The sequence below is a fragment of the Myotis nattereri genome, assembly GCF_964212035.1.
Source record: "Myotis nattereri genome assembly, chromosome: 2".
NCBI lineage: Eukaryota > Metazoa > Chordata > Mammalia > Chiroptera > Vespertilionidae > Myotis > Myotis nattereri.
Window position 1 is genome coordinate 178,659,894 of NC_138076.1, and position 19,889 is coordinate 178,679,782.

Below are 19,889 nucleotides of genomic sequence, written 5' to 3' on the forward strand. Positions count from 1 at the left end.
TATAAGTGAAAGCATATGTTATTTTTCTTTCTCTGACTGGCTTATTTCACTTAGCATAATTTTTAAAATGTAACTCTAACTTGGCATATATAAGTTAGATGACCGTGGCTCCCAAGAATTTTGGGTCTCATGTGAAAAGTAATAGAATGAGGAACAACACGGACTTTTAGCTTGTGTTAGAGCTGCCAAATCAGAGACTAGAAAATAAATGGCAGTTTCCTTGACGGTTCTGTGGAAGCCCAGTGTACATCGACACACTCTTAGATGATCACTCACATGAAAAGTTAGTGATGCCCATTCTCCAAACCTGCCTTTCTCCAATGCCTTTGCTCCTGGCCTTTTCCCCACTCAGACTGTCTCCCTTATTCCTCGATTCATCAGTTGAATCCTTCATGGACAACTCATTATCCACCTCTTCCCTGAAGCCTTCTGCGAACCCCTCAATTAGAAGTTTCTCTCTATTCTCTGAACTTCTAGGGAATAGATGATCTTTTAAAATTACATGGTCTATATTAAAATTGTTGCATATTTGTTTAGCTATGTACATATCTTAACTCCTCTGTTTGTAAACTCTTGGAGGGAAGGAAATCTGACTTATAGTTCATTTTACTTTTGACATAACTTACAAAAAGATATTCAAAGAAAAAGTGCTAATGCATATTTTAGGAATAAATCACTATGTATTGAATGTTATTTGCTACCAATATTTTTCCAACTTGTCACTGATACCTGAAATTTAATCATTAATGATGGATTTCAGTGGCTTAAGCACTATAGATTTTTTCCATAAAGGCAAATAGTCCAACATTAGTAGTCATTTGTCACTTATTACTTATATGATTATACCAGTATACTAGTATGATCTGGGATATTAATATATATTAATGTATATTAATACATATTAATACATCTATTTATATATTTATTGTTTGGAAAATCATGTGAAGATAAGACTCTTGGGTAGTAGGAAGGGAAGGGTTGCTCAAACAGAAGATGGGATAGAAAAAGGGAGGCAGAGCTTTCTAGAAGAGCCAGGGGGTATCTTTGAGTTCTCTAAGTCCTGCTAGTATGAATATTTTCATTAAAGAACTCCTCTAAGAAAACGTTTTAATAGCCCCCCCCCCCCAACCTAATTCCAATATGGAACTGGTCAAATCTAAGGCTGCCCTGAAACTTGGTAAGTGTTGGCAAGTTGATTGCTTCAAACCTGGTCAATCATTTGTTTGGAAGCAACTAGACCTAGAATTTGTTTTCACCACATTAAAACATCTGTCACCCTTCCACCAACCTGTGGCAGGACATAGTTGTTATGAATGCCTTGCCAATTAAGCACATTTAGAGCTTTCTAATTGAAGTTTCAAATAGTGGCATCTGTTCTTCATCATCTTAATATGTGATTATTTTCCTGAAAGGCCAAAGGTAGCCATTCATCCTTAGACTGGAAAACAATATACCTCTAACCTCATGTGACTCAGATTTTATGAGTAACATCCGTGGTTTCATTCAGTCATATTCCACCTTGCTTTGATTCTTGGAAAAATAGAAATCATTCTATACTTTGCTTCCCAGATGGTTCTGTCTTTAGCTGCTGTTCAGCAATGAGGCAGAGCCCGTTCATTAGACTAGATCTGGGGAAATGCTTTCACTAGTACACTGTCAGGGATCATATCTTTCTCATCAGATGCCCCTGAAAATGGCTCTGTGCTCAAGTGGAGATTCTGACAGTTTGAACAATGACAATATTTCCTCCCTGGGTTGCCCAGCCTGAAAGATTTTCCACTAAACAGAGATTTCAGTAATAAATTAGTAGAAACTTTCTAATGATGGTTTATATTCAGGTTTGGCACATGGGATGCTGTTTCCCACCAAGTAGATTCTACAATCAGCATTACATTACACTTACTGCACATTCGTCCATCTATTCATTCTATGTGTCATCCATCCACTCATCTGAATTTTTGATGCATTTCAAAGTACATAATAGATATAAGTATGCTCCTCCCTAAATGCTTTGGCATTCTTCTTTTTAACTAAATTTCAAACTTTGTTTACAGTAATTTTTATTTAATGACATAATTTATAAATTTGTAAATTTTAAGAGTACCTTTATTAAGTTTTGACAAATGAATACATCTAGGCAACCTAAACATCTATCAATATATAGAACATTATCCTCACCCTGGAAACTTTTCTCATGTCATACTGTTACCATTACGTATAATGTTAGTTGTACAGTTTTTGTAGTTGCCCTTCATTAGATTGAGAAGTTTCATTTTATTACTTCTTTGCTGAGAGTTTTTATTATGAGTAGTTGCTGAATTCATTAAATAATTTTTCCAACTACTGAAATGATAATATGTTTTTACTCTTTTATTTTATTAAAGTGAATCCCACTGATTTATTTTCAAAGATTCCACTTCCTGATTTTAAACTATACTACAAAGCTATAGTAATCTAAACAGTATGTTATTGGAATGAAAACAGACATACTGTCCAATGGAACAGAATTGAGAGCCCAGGAATAAACTCACTTATGTACAATTATTTTTGACAAAGGAGCCAAAAACATGCATAATAAAAATTGGATAGTCACATGAAAACTAATAAAACTAGACCTCCATCTTACACTATATACAAATATTAACTCAAAATGGATTGAAAATCACCTAGAAGAAAACATAGTTGGTAAGGTTCTTGACTTATGTCTTAGCAGTGTTTTTGTGGGTCCAACTCCAAAGACAAGGGAAATAAAAACAAATATAAATGAATGGGACTATATCAAACAAAAAAGCTTCTGCATGGCAAAGGAGACAATTATCAAAATGAAAAGGCAACCTACTGAATGGGAGAAGATATTTGCAAATCATACATCTGATAAGGGGTTCATATCCAAAAAAATATAAAGAACTCATACGACTCAACAACAACAACCAAAACAAATCATTTTATAATACCACCAATAATAAGCAGAAGAATTGAATAGACATTTTTCCAAAGAAGACATACAGATGGCCAGCAGGCATATGAAAAGATGTTCAACATCACTAATTATTAGGAAATGAAAATCAAAACCACAATAATATATCGCCTCATATCTGTTAGAATGGCTATTATAAAAAATACAAGGTATAAGTGTTGGAGAGGATGTGGATTGTACATTACAAATTGATGCAGCCACTATAGAAAACAATATGGAGGTTCCTCAAAATGTAAGAATAGAGCTATCATATAATCCAGCTATTCCACTTCTAGGTATTTATCTGAAGTAAATGAAACCACTAATTTGAAAAGATATATGCACTCTTACATTCATTGCAGCATTATTTACAATAGCCGAGATTGGGGGCGGGGGATTAAGTTTTCATTGATGGATGAGTGAATAAAGAAGATGTGGTATATGTTTATGCACAATGGTATACTACTTGGTCATAAAAAAAGAATGAATTCTTGCCATTTACAGTCACTTGGATGGACCTTGAGGGTGAAATACCAGACAAAGACAAATCTGTATGATTTCAGTCATATGTTGAATATAAGGATAATAAAAAAATATATGTATAAAACAAAGCAAACTTATCAATACAGAGAACAGACTGGTGGTTACCAGAGGGAAGGGGTTTGAGGGGTAAAGAGGGTCAATTGCATGGTGGTGGATAGTAACTAGACTTTTGGATTTTATCTCTTTATAGTGTATACAGATGTTAAAGTAATTTTATATACCTGAAACTTTTCTAATAAAAAAAAGAAAAGAAAATTAAAGCTGAAGTGAGTAAAAGGGAAAGAAATAAATGTGCAATACATTGTAGTGACAGAAAGCGGATCAGTAGTTGCTTGGGCTGGGAGTTGAGGAATATTGGTCATGACAAGACAGTACAGAGGATTTTAGGATTTGCAAATTTTTCTCTATTTTTATTGTAGTGGGAATTAAATGAATGTATATTCATCAAAACTTATTGAACTTTACACTTGAAACAAATGTGTTTTATTGCATATAAATTCTGCCCCATTAAATTTTATTTAAATTAAAAAAATCTCTCAAACTTTCTGAAATTTATGAGATAGTGTATATAAAATTAGTAGCAAAATATCTGTACCTAGGTGATGTTTGATAATTATTTGTCCTCTCCCAATTTTGCTTGTGAATGATGCTTATAAATGTGCTTCATTGTTAAATAGCTATTCCTGAGCTCATTGGACAATTCAAAATGTGAAGCTTTCTTTGGTTATTAAATAGTTTTTGCTAAAAACTGAGAGACTCCTCTCCTTGTTTAAAGGTAATACCAAGATTGGGGGAAGGAGAATAAGGGAGAAGCTGTAGCCATTGGAATTGCATCTTCATGGTTTTGGTTTATGTGTCTCACTTCTGCTCCCTTCTGATCCCAACCCTGAGATAAATAAATTATTTAAAGAAAACGTCTCAATTGATTCTGATGTTGGCCTTTTATTGTTAGGAGTACTTTTAACTGCAAGTAACAGAAAATTCCACCAACAAATAGCTCGAAGAAAAAGAGTGTCTTTCCCCACATAATAAGAAAACGTGGCAGTTGATGATGGTTCAGCAGCTCAAAGATATCACATCTGGAATTTCTGAAGTTCTCCTGATCTTTTCTTCAATTTCACACTGCAGCTGCCACTGCTTCAGGCATCAGGTTCATGTTCAAGCCATGAGGTGCCATTGCCAACTATCGCTGCCCCCTGTACCAGTGAGGCAAAAAGTTTTCCAGATTACCCCAGCAGACTTCTGCTCAGTCTCTGGCCAGAAGAGTATGGCATGGCCATCTGTAGCTGTAAGGGTGGCTGGATAAGTCCTCTTCTATGGAAAGGAGAAGGTTAGTTCAGAATGGATGTGGGCTAACCACCCAGTCTCCCTTAATAGGTACTTGAGAACTTCTTCTTTAATGGGGTTTTTCATCGTCTGCACAGTTAGAATTCTGAGCATTTAACACTAAAATATATGATGGGCAGTCGTTTATTTAGATAATGTTCTCAAAGAGCTCAATTGTTAATCTTGGTTACTTGCTACGACTAGTGTTTGTGGGTGTTATTGCAGCAATTCTTCCATTTGGTGATAGCCAGTAGTTGAACTGGATTCTTCTTTCTTTGCCAAGGGAGTAGATGACTTAATAAAACTGTGGTGTTTCTATATAATATTAATAACATGCCATTTTGTTTTCCGGTAGGTCATTTGCTCCAGAGAAGAAGTTTCAAAGTTTGGTCACCTGTTTTTCACTGAGAATTAACTCAAAACAGATCCACACTAAATGAAAGAGCAACTCTGTCCATAGTTCTCTGACCATTGGCCAGAGAACTATTGGCGGGTCAACGGTTCTGAGGGCAGCACAAAGACTTGTTACTCCCAAGTCCTGTGGTGTCGAAAGATGTTGCCAATACTCTAAATAGAGACTGGTCTGATTAAATCCTTATGAACAAATATCATTGGGAGAATATTAATTTTTTAAAAATGTAATGCAAACAAAGGGTCATTTCCAATTTTCTCTCCCTTAGGAGCATGTCTATTTTGATACTTCAATAGTTTTAAGGGATGTAGGCTTTGTATTTTTTACAGACTCCTTCTTTAAATTTTTTTTATTGACTTTAGAGAGGAAGGGAGAGGGAGAGGTAGAAACATCAATGATAAGGGAGAATCATTGATCGGCTGCCTCCTGCATGTCCCACACTGGAGATCAAGCCCACAGCCTGTGGGCATGTGCTCTGACAGGGAATGGAACTGTGACCTTCTGGTTCACAGGTCGATGCTCAACCACTGAGTCACTGGCTGGACAATATAGATTCTTTTCTATTTTGTTTCTGATACAGTGACTTGTCATCCACAGAATCTAGGAATTCTATAATTTTCAGGAGTAGAATCTGTCCTAGGCTAGGAATAAAGCAATTACTAACAAAATCTAAAATTGTTCTTGAACTAAAATGATGCTAAATCGAGCTAACGTAAAGGAGAAATTGCATCCGATAAGTTCAGAGATGTGGGGCTGTTAATTTACCCTTCTGCCACTGTCCTGAGACAGTGTGTGAGGCCCTAAGGAAAACCCCAGAAAAAGCCAAAATCAAGGGAGAGGCATTTTAGATCACTCGAATAATGCAAAATGACGCTGAATGCTGCCTACCCCACCGCCACCCCACAAATGAGTATCTTCCAATTACAGAATTTCCATTCAATCTCTTCAAAATCCTCGCCTACCAATGATGTCTTTCTTCACTTTCTTCCTCTTGTTCAGGGTTGGCTTCGCCTCACATCTGTGATGCTGTCTTTATTTCAAGAAATCAGGATCCCTTACCTTCTGAAGATTGATTTACTATTTGAGAATGGTCTTTGTTTTGCCAGGGTGTCAACATTGTCCAAGACTGTGTTCCTGAAATAGTTGAAATCATGTTCAGGCCAAACTCCATAAACATTGCATTTTATTATCCTAGAAAGAACCACAAGACATTAGTCACTGCTAGTTGCATTCCTACACTATGAAAGACTTTTATGACTTCTGTTTCCATATTTATGAGTGTGCCCCAGTTTTCCCCACGTTATTTAGAACAACTAGTCACCATGCTCCTAGACTGTCATCCATTCTGTACCACAAAGATTCTGATAAGCTCAGTGTCCATTTCAAAGTTCCTGGTCTAAGACAGCTGAGGCTTTGTGTGTGCTTTACCTCTGGTTTGTGGTCAGTGGCCAGGACAACATATTTCAGTTCTGCAATCTCTAAGGCATGCAAGTCTGGGAATCTACCAGCAGGGACCCTTGGGTTCACCTTCTATAAGTGATCATTCCTGTGAACAATCCCTCCACTTCACAGTGATGTTCTTGGAATACCCTCAACAAGGTCAATCTCATAGTGACAAGAAAATACACCACCTTACTTGTCTAAAATAAAGACTCAGTAATGATACAGGCAATTTTATTTTATTTTATTTTATTTTTTTATTGCTTAAAGTATTACAAAGGGTATTACATATGTGTCCATTTTATCCCCCCGCCCTAGACAGTCCCCCAGCCTCCCCTATCCCCCAGTGTCTTATGTCCATTGGTTATGCTTATATGCATGCATACAAGTCCTTTAGTTGATCTCTTACCCCCCTACCTCCTGCCCCCCAACCCTCCCCGGCCTTCCCGCTGCAGTTTGACAATCTGTTTGAGGCAGCTCTGCCTCGATACAGGCAATTTTATATTCTGCCTTTTCATACTTGCATTTATACTGTGCCCATGTTTAATATTCTTAGATATTTTTAAAAATATGAGATGAATAGTAAGTAACATCTTAAAATAAGATGGTATAATTTATGTGACACTTTTCTTAAATTCTGACATTTAGATTTCTTATTAAAGTTTCTTCTGTTTTAAACACAGTATTACATTAGGTATCTTATTTGTAATGACATATTTTGGTTTATTTTGGGCCTGTCTTGGATTTGAATATCAAAGTAGTAACAGAGGTGTTTTTTTTTTGTTTTGTTTTTTTGTTTTTTTTGTTTTTAACTTTCCCTTTATCTCCTCTCATATTTATCCTGAGGGTCTTTGGGAGTAGAATTGAAAATAAAATAGAGGCAAGGAGCTTCTGGTTCCCTAAGCAGCAGTTTATTGCCTCCGCAGAACAAAACAGGAGAAAGGCTGCCAGGTGTTGACTTTCAGGCCTCATTTGTGTGGTCCTGGAAAACGGGAGAGTCCTTCTGGGCAGTAGGAGCATCTGAGCCCTAGGGTCTTGTGGAGATGATTGAAAGAATAGTAGGTACTCCCCATCTTTAATTCATAGATGGAAACTGCCTTGAATCTACTTTGTCTTAAAGTGGCTCAAAACCTTGGATCATAAATTGGATGTAGTTTGATATAAGAAGTGAAAGCAAGTTAGACAATCGGTCTTAGGTTTGGTGCCCCTGCTTTTCCACCCGATTGGGCCATCTCACACCTCCTCTCAGTGCTTATATTTATTTAGATGGTTCTTTCTTAGTGCTACAAATGAACTTTCCTTTATGTGTCTCACCTTTTAACTACACCTCTGATACCTGGGTCACTTCCCTTGGTCCACCTCTGCTTTCAGCCATTCTTGAGAGTTCAGCATGACCTCAGAGTCACCTTGCACTGACAGCATCCCACTTCCAAGGGCACCAGGCTCTCTCCATGTTCTGTTTCCTGGGCTTTCCCAGCTCCGCAGGAGCCCAGAGACATTGCTTGGCCCATGCACACACTCAGTCCAGAATTCAGGAAATTTAATTTTTGTCAACAAATATGGGATGAAAGCTGATACTTGAGGATTATAGACTCCCATTCTTTGTCCCATTAAGTGACAATTCTAGGAAATATGTTGCATGCTTCTCTTGGTGTCCTCATTACCCACAGTAGAGATGGATAATGTTTTCTCATAGTTTCTTCTCCTCGTTCCTTATCTCACTCTCCACATTGCTTCACCCCTGTATCCTGGGATCATATCCCAAATAAAAATAATGTCACCCAAGTTCTTGTCTCAGCCTCTGCTTTTGGAGAACCCAAACCAAAACAGTTAGCAGAGAAGTGGTCCTTAAAAGCCAGGTCTCAGACTTGGACCATAGAACTGGCTCAATAACCTATCAGGAGCAGTCAGGTGGCATTAATAGTGATAAATGGAAAACTAATCACCTGTAAGATGACTATAACTCCTGGCAAGCTGTAGCATTACAATTTATTGGTAGCATTACAATGACCAAAAGGTTCACCTGTGTTGGATTCAGAAAAGGCACAGATATATGGAGGAGTGATAGTGCATAGCAGGGGTCAGCTTGCTGTAAGCTATTGGCCTAGTTTGGTACATAAAGATTTTTTGAAACAAAACCATGCACTTTCATTTATGCATGGTCTGTGGCTGCTTTTATGCTATGACAGCTGAGTTTAATAGTTGCAACAAAGGCCATATTGTTAGCAAATTCTAAAATATTTATTCTCTGGCCCCTTACAGAAAAAGTGGGTTGATTCCTATTGTAGAGCATGTGTTAATCTCACCAGACTGGATTGCATACTTATCAATTACACGTTTATCTTGAGTTGCCTGAAGCATGGTACCAATCCTTGAGCAAAACTACAGCATGAATTAATTGAGATAAATTATATTTCGCAACCAGGAGTCTTTGAGTTGCTTGGGGACAGATGAATGGGCTGAATGGAAAGTATGTTAGGATTAATACAAGAACTACAATTAGAAGCCATTTAGACAGAGATAAAAACCTCAAAGGAGGGATCACCTTGGCCACATAGTGGCAAATGACTTACTAGTGGACAAGAGAGTCTCATGTCTTTATCTCTCCAATCCCATTCCAGGTACATGAGAATGGACAAGGGAGAAGGCACTATCAAGACTACTATTCCTTCCAGTGATATAAAATAAATGATAGTTGGAAGATAAAAGAATTGCAGCCATTGAGTTTTGGGGAACCTTATTATGCAGCAATTAGATAACTGCTACAATATCCATGGTGGATTAAAATGTGGGGTCTTTGGAAAGTTCCAGTAATAGACTCACAGCTTATACCTCTAAGGATCTTAATGAAGGCTATGCTTTTTAAAATATACATATTTTTATTGATATCAGAGAGGAAGGGAGTGGAGAGGGAGATAGAAACATCAATGATGATGATGAGAGAATCATTGATTGGCTGCCTCCTGCACACACCCTTCTGGGGACTGAGCTCACAACCTGGGCATGTGTCCTTGACCAGAATCAAACCTGGGACCCTTCAGCCTTCAGGCCCATACTCTATCCATTGAGCCACACCAGCTAAGGCAAGGCTATGCTTTTCTGACAGAGAACTCCCCATTATATGAGGGAGCTTGTCCTGGTGTCATACATGATCCTAGGAAAGACCAAGAGTCAGGCCTTGGGGCATCCAGAAGGTTACTTATAAACCCAAGCTGCCCATCATGAGCTAGATAATATCAGACCCAAGCAGTAACAAGATTGGATGGGCACAGAAGTAATGCATTGTACATATCGTATATTGGTTTTGGCAAGTCCAAAAAGCACAAGTGAATTCTTTTAATTGATATCCCAAACTCCTATGACACCAACCTTTGTTGAACAAATGCTTCTTCCTCAACTCATAGCATGCCTCATGGAAGATTTCCTAAGGCCAGCTGATAAAAGATGAAGAAACTTGGGACTATTTCACAGATGAGTTTATGAAAATGTTCTAGTAGTGATTTAAATGCTACAGAATTATAGCCCCACTCAGGAATGTCCTGAAAGACTGTGGTGGGGGAGATCCACCAAGTGGCAAAATCTTTAAGTGGTGCACTTGGCATCCCTTTTGTGGTTAGAGAAACAGCTCACTGTAAGAATATACACAGAATTCTGGCTAGTGGCAAGTAGGTTGGCAGGAGCAAGATCCAGGAAAAGGATATCTGGGAAAGTGGCATAAAAATCATTTTTTGGGGGAAAATGAGCACAAAATATGAGGACTTTGTAGTAACAATATGCTCACATACTGCACCCACTACAGAGAAGTCAACCAGTAGTCATGCAGACTAATATAATAGATGTTCGCCAGTCTCTACCATTAGACATCCTTTTGTTTCCCCAAAGGACCTTTGAAGGCAGATATGGTGGCAGTGATGGAGATTCTGCCTGGGTCTAAAGCAAGGGATCCTTCTAATCAAGACTGACTTAGCTAATGCCATGGCTGTGTTCAATCTACTGGCAATTAGGCCAACACTGGGCTCTTAACATGGTACAATCAACTTTCTACTGGAAAGCAAGATAATTATATCAGATCCTTTCTACCATTAAAAGGGCAGTGATTTATTCTTAACAAAACTATCTATGCTAGATTTAAGATTGCTTTGTCTATATCTAGTATCTTGGCCAGGACCACCTGAGAGCTTATAGAATAAGTCATCTGTTAGCATGATACACCAAACATGTTGTTTTAGACCAACTGACATGTTTTATGATAAAATAGGGATAACACTGTGTGGCAATGGACTCTATTTGTTTTACCACATACCTCCCCATCCTGAAGCAAATGACATGTTAGAATGATGGAATGTTCAGTTCAAAGCTCACCTAAGGTGTCAGCATGAGGCTAACACTGGCTAAGTGTTTGGGGTGCTGTCCTTCAAAATACAGTATGTGTGTTGAATCAACAGTAAGTATATGGGTCTATATCCTCATCAGGTAGACTAGATGGGTCAAAAAAAAAAAGCAAGGTATGGGAGTAGATTGGCCCCTTTCATGTTCACCTCACTTTTGGATACCACTTGTGGAATATTCATAACCTGAGCTGCTTTATCAGAGGCTATAGTTCCCTAGGACAGAATAAAAAATCTATTGGTTCCAAATGCCATCAGACCAGCAAGCAAAGAATGATATGACTAAAAAGATGAAAGTGATTAGCCTGACTTTTAATTTAACACTCACAATATGCAATTAGAAAGTGTAGGAGAGTTAAGGTTGTTGGGGACACAATTGATCAATGGAATATAGGAGCTCATGGATAAATGCATCCCTCTTTTGTCTCCTGGTCAGATAACTGTGAAACATATTTCCCAATGTGTTTTGGACAGTCCCACAAAATCAAGAAACAGTTACCTGGAGTAGTGACCAACTTTATAACACATGCTTCAATTGTGTTTTCTTTTTTCTCTCACTTTTACTTTTTAGTCCCCCTGACCCCACACCTGCATCCTGGTTCATATTCTCAAATAAGTCACCTGCATGCGAGGCTTTATCTCAGAATAAGCTTTAAGAGGGAAATATGTGTTAGATTATTCATTGATATGCTCTCCTCCCTATTGTATTGTGTATTTCTTGAGGTCAGAAACAACAGTGCTTAATGGGTGTTTATTGAATGAATTGAAGTAAGAAAAATTCAACACACATTAATATTTCCCAAGTATGGCATTGTCATAATCTATTCTCATAACAGAGTAAGGCATAAGCACCCAAGGAGATTAAATTTATTTTAAAAGAGTTGATTACCTGTTAAAACAAAGGTGGCTGTTCTTGCCATTATCAATTGTCTGTCAGGCAAGGAACAATTACATAGATAGGTCAATAGAAGATGGAATATCTGAGAATTGGCTGCCATGATGTGGCCTCACTTGGAAAATAATGAAACATAATTAAAATAATTAAAATTAACAGAAATTTGCCAGCTACTGGAGTTAGGTGTATTTGTCACACATGAGGGAAAGTGCTACTTTAATGAACATAATTGCAACATTTACTGAGAACCAAGTATGTGATAGACATTGTTGTAGGTGTTTTACATGTATTGTCTCAGTTAATACTTCCAGTTTCATACATAGAGACTTACAATTTGTTTTCATGTGGAAACTGAGTTATGGAAATATTCAATAACATGCCCAAGTTCACACAGTAGAAAAATGAGTCAAGACATGAATGCAGACTCTCACTTAGAGCATGTGTTCTCTTGCATTGCAGTACAGCTGAAAGGTACATGGGAGTGATCTATTAATTCTGCACAGGGGCCCCAGGTCATATCTGAAAAGCTAAATTAATATCACTTTTAAATCTCTGACCCAAGATTCCTGACTCTATATTCCAGATTAAGCAAAAACAATATTTCATATAAATTAAAATGTAAAAGAGTGAGCCTAGATACAGTATACAGAAACACCCCAGTGCATGTTTTATTTCTCACTAAGACATCTACTATTAAAGGCACAAATTAAGTAGTATACAAAAAGGTCTGTATCTAGAGCTGTCTGAGTTCCAGACTTGTACTTTTGTTGACTACCACATGAGTATAATTTAATAGGAAAGATATCATCTGGAAATTCAGAGACCTGACTTTTAATGCCAGTACAGCCATCAACACTTTAAACAGATTAGCCTTTTGTGTTTTAATTTTCTTCAGTTGTCGTATGATTACCTGCTCTCCACTTAACCACAGGGTTCTTGCAAGGTTAAAAATAATGTGGTTTGAGAAAGCTGAAAGACTTATTTAAGTGTTTAGGACTATTAATCATTGCTTTCCATCACTGAATTTATTATGCATCTGCTATATAACCCCACACTTGCTCACTGTGTAATATCATCTTTCCTATAATGAAAACAGTCTTCAAACCAAAAATGTTATTATGAACCTTGGGGTTAATGCAATATTTTTAGAGATGAGACAGAGAAAAAAATGCTTAAACCTCTGTGAATGCATCCATGTTTTCTTTTCCTCTTTTTTTTCATATTAAAGAAGCCATTGAGTGTTCTGGACAAACACTTCCTTTTGGGCGAGGTTCATAGCCTCACCAGTTCAATCTCTCTTCTCTTGGAAACTTTGTGATGGTTTGTGTAACCAGAATCTTTAGAACACTTGTTCATGATGGAGGCACAACAAACGTCAAGTGTTGGTCAAATTACTATTTGTCTTCCAACCCAATTTAGCTGCCACAAGAATGGTGAGACTTCTCTCAAACCGAAACATGGGCGATTTCCAAGCAAATGCTACAAAAGGATACTCCGTGTTCCCTTCACACCAGGGAAGAATGGGGAATGGATTTAATCACCTCAGAGGGAGAAAATAGAAGAGTATTGGGAACCAAACTGAAGCTCAAACATAAGAGGACTGTGAATTCTAAAGGGCAGGGACTGAATCTTCTTTATTTCTCTATTCCTGAGACCTAGAAAAGCACCTTGTAAGCATTTTAATAAATGACTTGAAAGGAAAGAATAAACAGACGGTTAGCCTAAGAAAATCCATTCTATTTACTCAATAAAGCGAATAATTGTGAAGTTGAAGTTAGAAAATCCGGATTCAAGTGTGGTTTATTCTCTTTATAGTCTGGGTATTTGTTAAACTTCGTAATGCCTAAAAATTCTCATCTGTGAAATGGAGATTAAACTAGCCTCCATATGACTGACAGAGAAATCTATCTAAAATGCAAATTTCACAAGAAGCTCTGGCTTTAAAACCTTGTAGTGTCCAGGAACTACACTAGGTCCAGGTTCCCTAGTGAAACACACACACACACAGACACACACACACAGACACACACACACACACACACCCTTCCCTGGTCTGACCTTTGGCTTTCTCTTGGACAAATTAACTCTTAAAGATGCAAAGTGAAATAAATAACTGGGGGAATATAAGCCATAAGAACTAGCTGACTACACGATGGAATACTATGCTGCTCTAAAAAGGAAGGAACTCTTACCATTTGCAACGTCATGGATGGAACTGGAGAGCATTATGCTAAGTGAAATAAGCCAGTCAATGAAGAAAAAATACCACATGATCTCACTCATTCATGGATAATAGAGACCATTATAAACTTTTGAACAATAATAGATACAGAGGCAGAGCTGCCTCAAACAGATTGTCAAACTGCAGCGGGAAGGCCGGGGAGGGTTGGGGGGCAGGAGGTAGGGGGGTAAGAGATCAACTAAAGGACTTGTATGCATGCATATAAGCATAACCAATGGACATAAGACACTGGGGGATAGGGGAGGCTAGGGGACTGTCTAGGGCGGGGGGAAAAATGGACACATATGTAATGCCCTTTGTAATACTTTAAGAAATAAAATAAATAAATAAAAAGAACTAGCTGAAAGAAGTCATGAGTATGTAAGACAGAATAGTTCTTACAATATCAGCTCAGCGATGGAACTCCAGATGTTAGGAATGCATCTACTGCAAATAATAGAAAACCCACTGCAATAGATGGGAAATAATATCAAGTGCAAAAGCCCTGAGGAAGGAAGTAGGGCGACATGTTCCAGGAAGAAAAGCAACCAGTGAGGGATACAAAACAATGCTGGAGAAGAAGGCAGCGGTCAGATCAAATCATGCACAGCTCTGAATGATGCTCATATGAACCAGTTTGTATTCTATGCTACATGCTATGGGATATGGTTGAAAGGATCTTAAGCAGGTCAGAATAAATGTGAGGTGAGAGACAGGAAGGAATCAAGGGTTTGGCTTCACAACCAATTGAATGGTGGAAACATTTACTCATGGGGAAGGTAGAGGAAAATGGACTTGTGGGTTGTGTGGGCAAAGAAAAGGAAATGAAGAGTTTTATTTACCAGTAGATATGTTAGAGATGCCTGTTAGACATTGCTGTAGAGAGGTTTAGTCTGGGTTTTAGGAGTGAGATGTAGGCTAGGAAAAGCCCCTCTTTCTCTAATGAGTTATGGGTTTCCTTCCAGTGTCCACCATGGAGGATTTCAAACTCTTCTTCTGGAGTCATAGAGTTCCCAGGAAATACCACAAATTGGTATTGGGGCAACTCAACAAACTGAGCAACAGTTGAAGGGATGGAGCTCTTTTTAACAAAGCAGCTTTTATTTACTTGATAGTTCTTTAAATTTATTTTCTACATATGGATTCCACATAAGATTTTATTTTCACATGTTTCAATTTTAACAAATGTTTGAAAGTTACATCATAATAATAGCTAGAATATACTAGTACATATAGTGCTTACTATATTCCAGGCCAGTATAAACGTATAGACCACACACAAATTTGCTATATATTAGTGTGATACATATACTAATTTGAATATCACAACAACTTGGTAATATAGACATTATTATTAACCTTATTTTATGATGGGGAAACTGAGGGAGAGAACTTAAGTGATTTACCTAAAGTCTCAAAGCTAGGAAGAAGTGGAGTAAGAGTTTGGTTGGACTCCTCACTGCTATCACCTAACCAAGAATAATATTGGAATTTTCTAACAGGATACATAAAACTTTACCCTATTTTGCTGTTTCATGCCTTTTAAAAATACCCAAGCAGCCCAGGTCCCAACTAGTCTGGATTGTGACTATTTCTCCAAGTCATTCATACTCTTGCCTCTATGCCTTTGTTTATTCTATCCTTCAAAACCCAGCTAAATGTTAATGTTTTCATAAAAGTTTGCTTGACTCCTCATCTCTTAAGGACAGAGAAAATCACAACTTCCTTTGAACCTTTAGAATGCTCTGTTCACAGTCCAATTACATCAATCATGATTTTTTATGTACTAATCTATCCTTTACCTTCACCACACCCATACAGATTGTGGAAACCTTAAGGGCAGCAACACACCTCCCTTGTTTAACTGAGATTCATAAGGTCTCTTCACTTCTCAAATTAACGTTTCACTTCTTGAAATAAATATAGGCACAGAAATAACTATGACCCAAGAAAACAATTGCGATAAAGAACTGGCATTTCACCCATTCTCGGATCGGACTACTTAGGTTCAAATCCTGGCTCTGCCACTTGTTTCCTAAACTTAGAGAAGTTATTTAAGTTCCACTTGCCTCATTTTGTATATTTGCAATATGCAGATAATATTACCTATTTCATAAGCTGTTATAAGGATTGAACAAGACATGGAATGCACTTCGAACAGTGATTGGCACATAGTGTTTTATAAAGATTTGTTATTATTATTATCGCATTACCTTTATTATAGAAATGTATTCCAGTTGTCCCAGAAGATTGTATTTTGTCTTTCTAGCACTTATAACTATGAATGGCATTTCATAATTTTAAAGCTTTCTTCTATTTTTTATCTTTATTGTTAAAAGTATTACATGCTTTTTAATGAATGACTCAGTTAATAGATAGACTACACCCACTGAATCATTCATTAATACAACAAGTATTTATCATGTATCTACAATGTTCTATTGTTATGCTACTTTCTGGGGTTTTATGGCTGAACCACATAATTAAGGTTTCTGCCCTCTTAGGGATTATACGCAGAGCTTCTCAACCTGTGGGTCGCGACCCCTTTGGCGGTCGAACGACCCTTTCACAGGGGTCACCTAAGACCATCCTGCAAATCAGATATTTACATTACTATTCATAATAGTAGCAACATGACAGTTATGAAGTAACAACGAAAATAAATTTATGGTTGGGTCACAACATGAGGAACTGTATTTAAAGGGCCAGAAGGTTGAGAACCACTGGATTATAGTCTCACTTGGATAGGGCATAGGTGGCACTAATAAACAGGCAATTCCATCAAAGATAATGATTCAAGAGTATGATAAGAAAAGCACAGAGTGCTATGGCAATACAAGAAAGATACCTTCTCATATTTGGGAAGTCTAAATTTTTCCTAAATTAATACCAGCAGCTAGACAGATTAGTGGCTCAGGGGGGAAAAGAATACAAGACTGGATGTTTAAGCAGAGCTCATACAAAAAGTTTTGGAAGCCAAATTGAGCAAGGCTTATTAGAGTAACTTCAGTGTGCTTAGATCCAAGGCACCTGGAGGGGACAGGCTCAGATCATGGGCAGGCTGTGGTCATTTTAGTTAGTTTGGACTAGATTTTGAGAGCGATGGTTAGTTATTGAAGGTCTTAATTAGAGGAGTAATTGATAATGATTGGTTTTTTTTAAATGTATGGATTTTAGACAGAGAGAGGAAGGGGGAGATAGATAGAAAGAGAGAGATTTATTGTTTCACTTATTTATACATTCATTGGTTAACTCTTACATGTGCCCTGACCAGGGACTGAATCTGCAACCTTGACATATTGAGACAACTCTCTAACCAACTGAGCTACCAGGCCAGGGACTTGGAATTTTTTTAAAAACAGTATCCTTCTAGCTTCAGTGAACAGAATAAATTGGACAAGGCCAAGACTAAAAGCAGGGAGACCAATTTGGAGGCTATTGTAGAAGTCTAAGAGAGAATGGAATAATGAGTGGAAGTGAGAATGAAGAAACAAAGACTAAAGCTAAATCATCAAGGCCTGGTGACAGATTGGAAATGAGGGTTGGTGAGGAGGTAGATGAGTCGAGTGTGATGTTTTATTTCTGAGAGACAACTAAATAGAGCATAGTACCTGTATGAGGATAACACACAGAAGGCCAGAACCAATGGGAGGATGATGAGTTCAGTTTTGGATATTGTAGTTTCAGTTGCTTATGACATTCAAAATGTAAAAGGAGCTAGCTGAGTTAACCCAGGGCTTGGGTTTTGCCAGGCAGTGATCAAATCCGTAAGCATTAACATGACTAGGTACACCATAAGAATTTAATAGAGGTGGTGATTTATGAAATCTAGATAGATAGAGATGGAAGAGTAAAGAGAAAGTCTGGATAAACATAGATAAAATAGAGGGGTAAAAGACACAGCAGTACTGTCAGAGTGCGGGCACAATGACAGTAAGTAAGTAGGAAGAATATAAGAACAGAAGTTATGGTCTAAATTGTTGGAGTTGATTATGTCAGGGGTGGACCCATCCAGGTTGATGACAAGGTCAAAATTTTATTCCTGAGAGTGGGAAACAGAAATGGAGTAAAGACAACAAAAGTCCACAGAAATGAGAAAATCAAGAAACCAAAGGGTCAGGGAGTTGGATGTGTCATACAAGCACATTTCCCAGAAATCAAGATGGTGGCAGAACTTGGGACAGAGAGGAAGACTTTAAAATGGGAATGAAAGCCCAGCCAGTATGGCTCAGTTGGTTGAGCATCATCCCATGCACCAGGAGGTCATAGGTTCAATTCCTGGTCAGGGCACATACCCTGGTTTCGGGCTTGATCCCCAGAAGGAGGCAGCTGGTAGATCGGTGTTTCTCTCTCCCTCGCCCTCTCTCTTACTCTCTCTGAAATCAATAAAAACATATTTTTAAAAATAGAAATGAAAATCTTTGGTCAATATGATAGAGCAATTGGGATGTTAGTAGATGACACTAGGGAGTGGCTATTGAGGGCAGGAATTTAGACAACTGTCTGGGCTTTAGACTTTCAGAGAGTCTCTGGGGGGAGCCTAGACACATTCTAAATTTAATATACCATTTTAGAAAGGATATGAGCAGGGAAGATAATGAAACTGCGCATTCCAACTCCCCAGTGGGTTATGTTGCCAGACACTGAATAAAAGCAGATTTTTTATATCAGTTCCAGCAGGTTGGGTCCACCTGGGAGACCCAACCACCTCATGCAGTTCATTTCTTCTCTGGCTTTGAAAAATTGGCACCTAAGGTAGAGAACAGTGAATGAAAGAAAACAGGAAACCCTTAATAAGAATTTATTCTTTCTGAAAGGCTATTTTTAAGACTAAGATTTTTTTTTTATTTTTTAATAAAAAAAAATGGTTCAAAGTTTCCCACCACCCCTTCAGAATCTAGGTGGAAGGAAATGCAAAAACAAATCAGTAAAAAGAACTGGAAATTCTCCACTGCCATGATGTGATCCAGAATAAACATCATGGGAGATGTGGAAAACTCCACTAGGCAACGTTTCATAGGATCGTAGAATTTTTGAGCTGGAAGGCACCCGGATCAAATGGACCAGGGCTTTGTTTTAAATGAGGATGCCCTGAAATGGCCAACAGAATGGAAGATAGGAGGGAACACTGCTGATTAGAAAACTCATTGCATATTTCTCACAAAATGACCCTTTCAATTTTATTGAAACAAACAAACAAACAAACAAACACACAAAAAACAATCCTCAATGATGCTAATGATTTTTAAACAAGAATCTTAGATAAATTTCACTATGGAAATGTAACTCAAATCAGAACTTTAACAGAAATTATATTGCTCATAAGACCTTGTTCACTGAACAGTTCATATCAATTTTTTATATTCTTGCCTCTAAAACCGTGAAATAGCCCTGTAACTCTGGGATGACAAATACCCTTAAATGCAAAGCCATTTTTCCTGGCAATGCAACTAGCAAATCAGAAACAATGCTACTTGGAAAGATCAAAATGATGTATCTCATTAATGTTATAACTTACTATCTCTCAGTAATTACACGATATTCTAGTTTTTCCTTCTTACACTTAAACACTTTACCCACATATACCTAAAGTGGACTTAATACAATAAATTAGACAAGAGAAGGAAATGCTTATTTGTCACTGACTTAAGAAGTCAGGCAAATCTAAGTCCCTTTTCTTCACCATCTGATAATATGGCATAATTTGC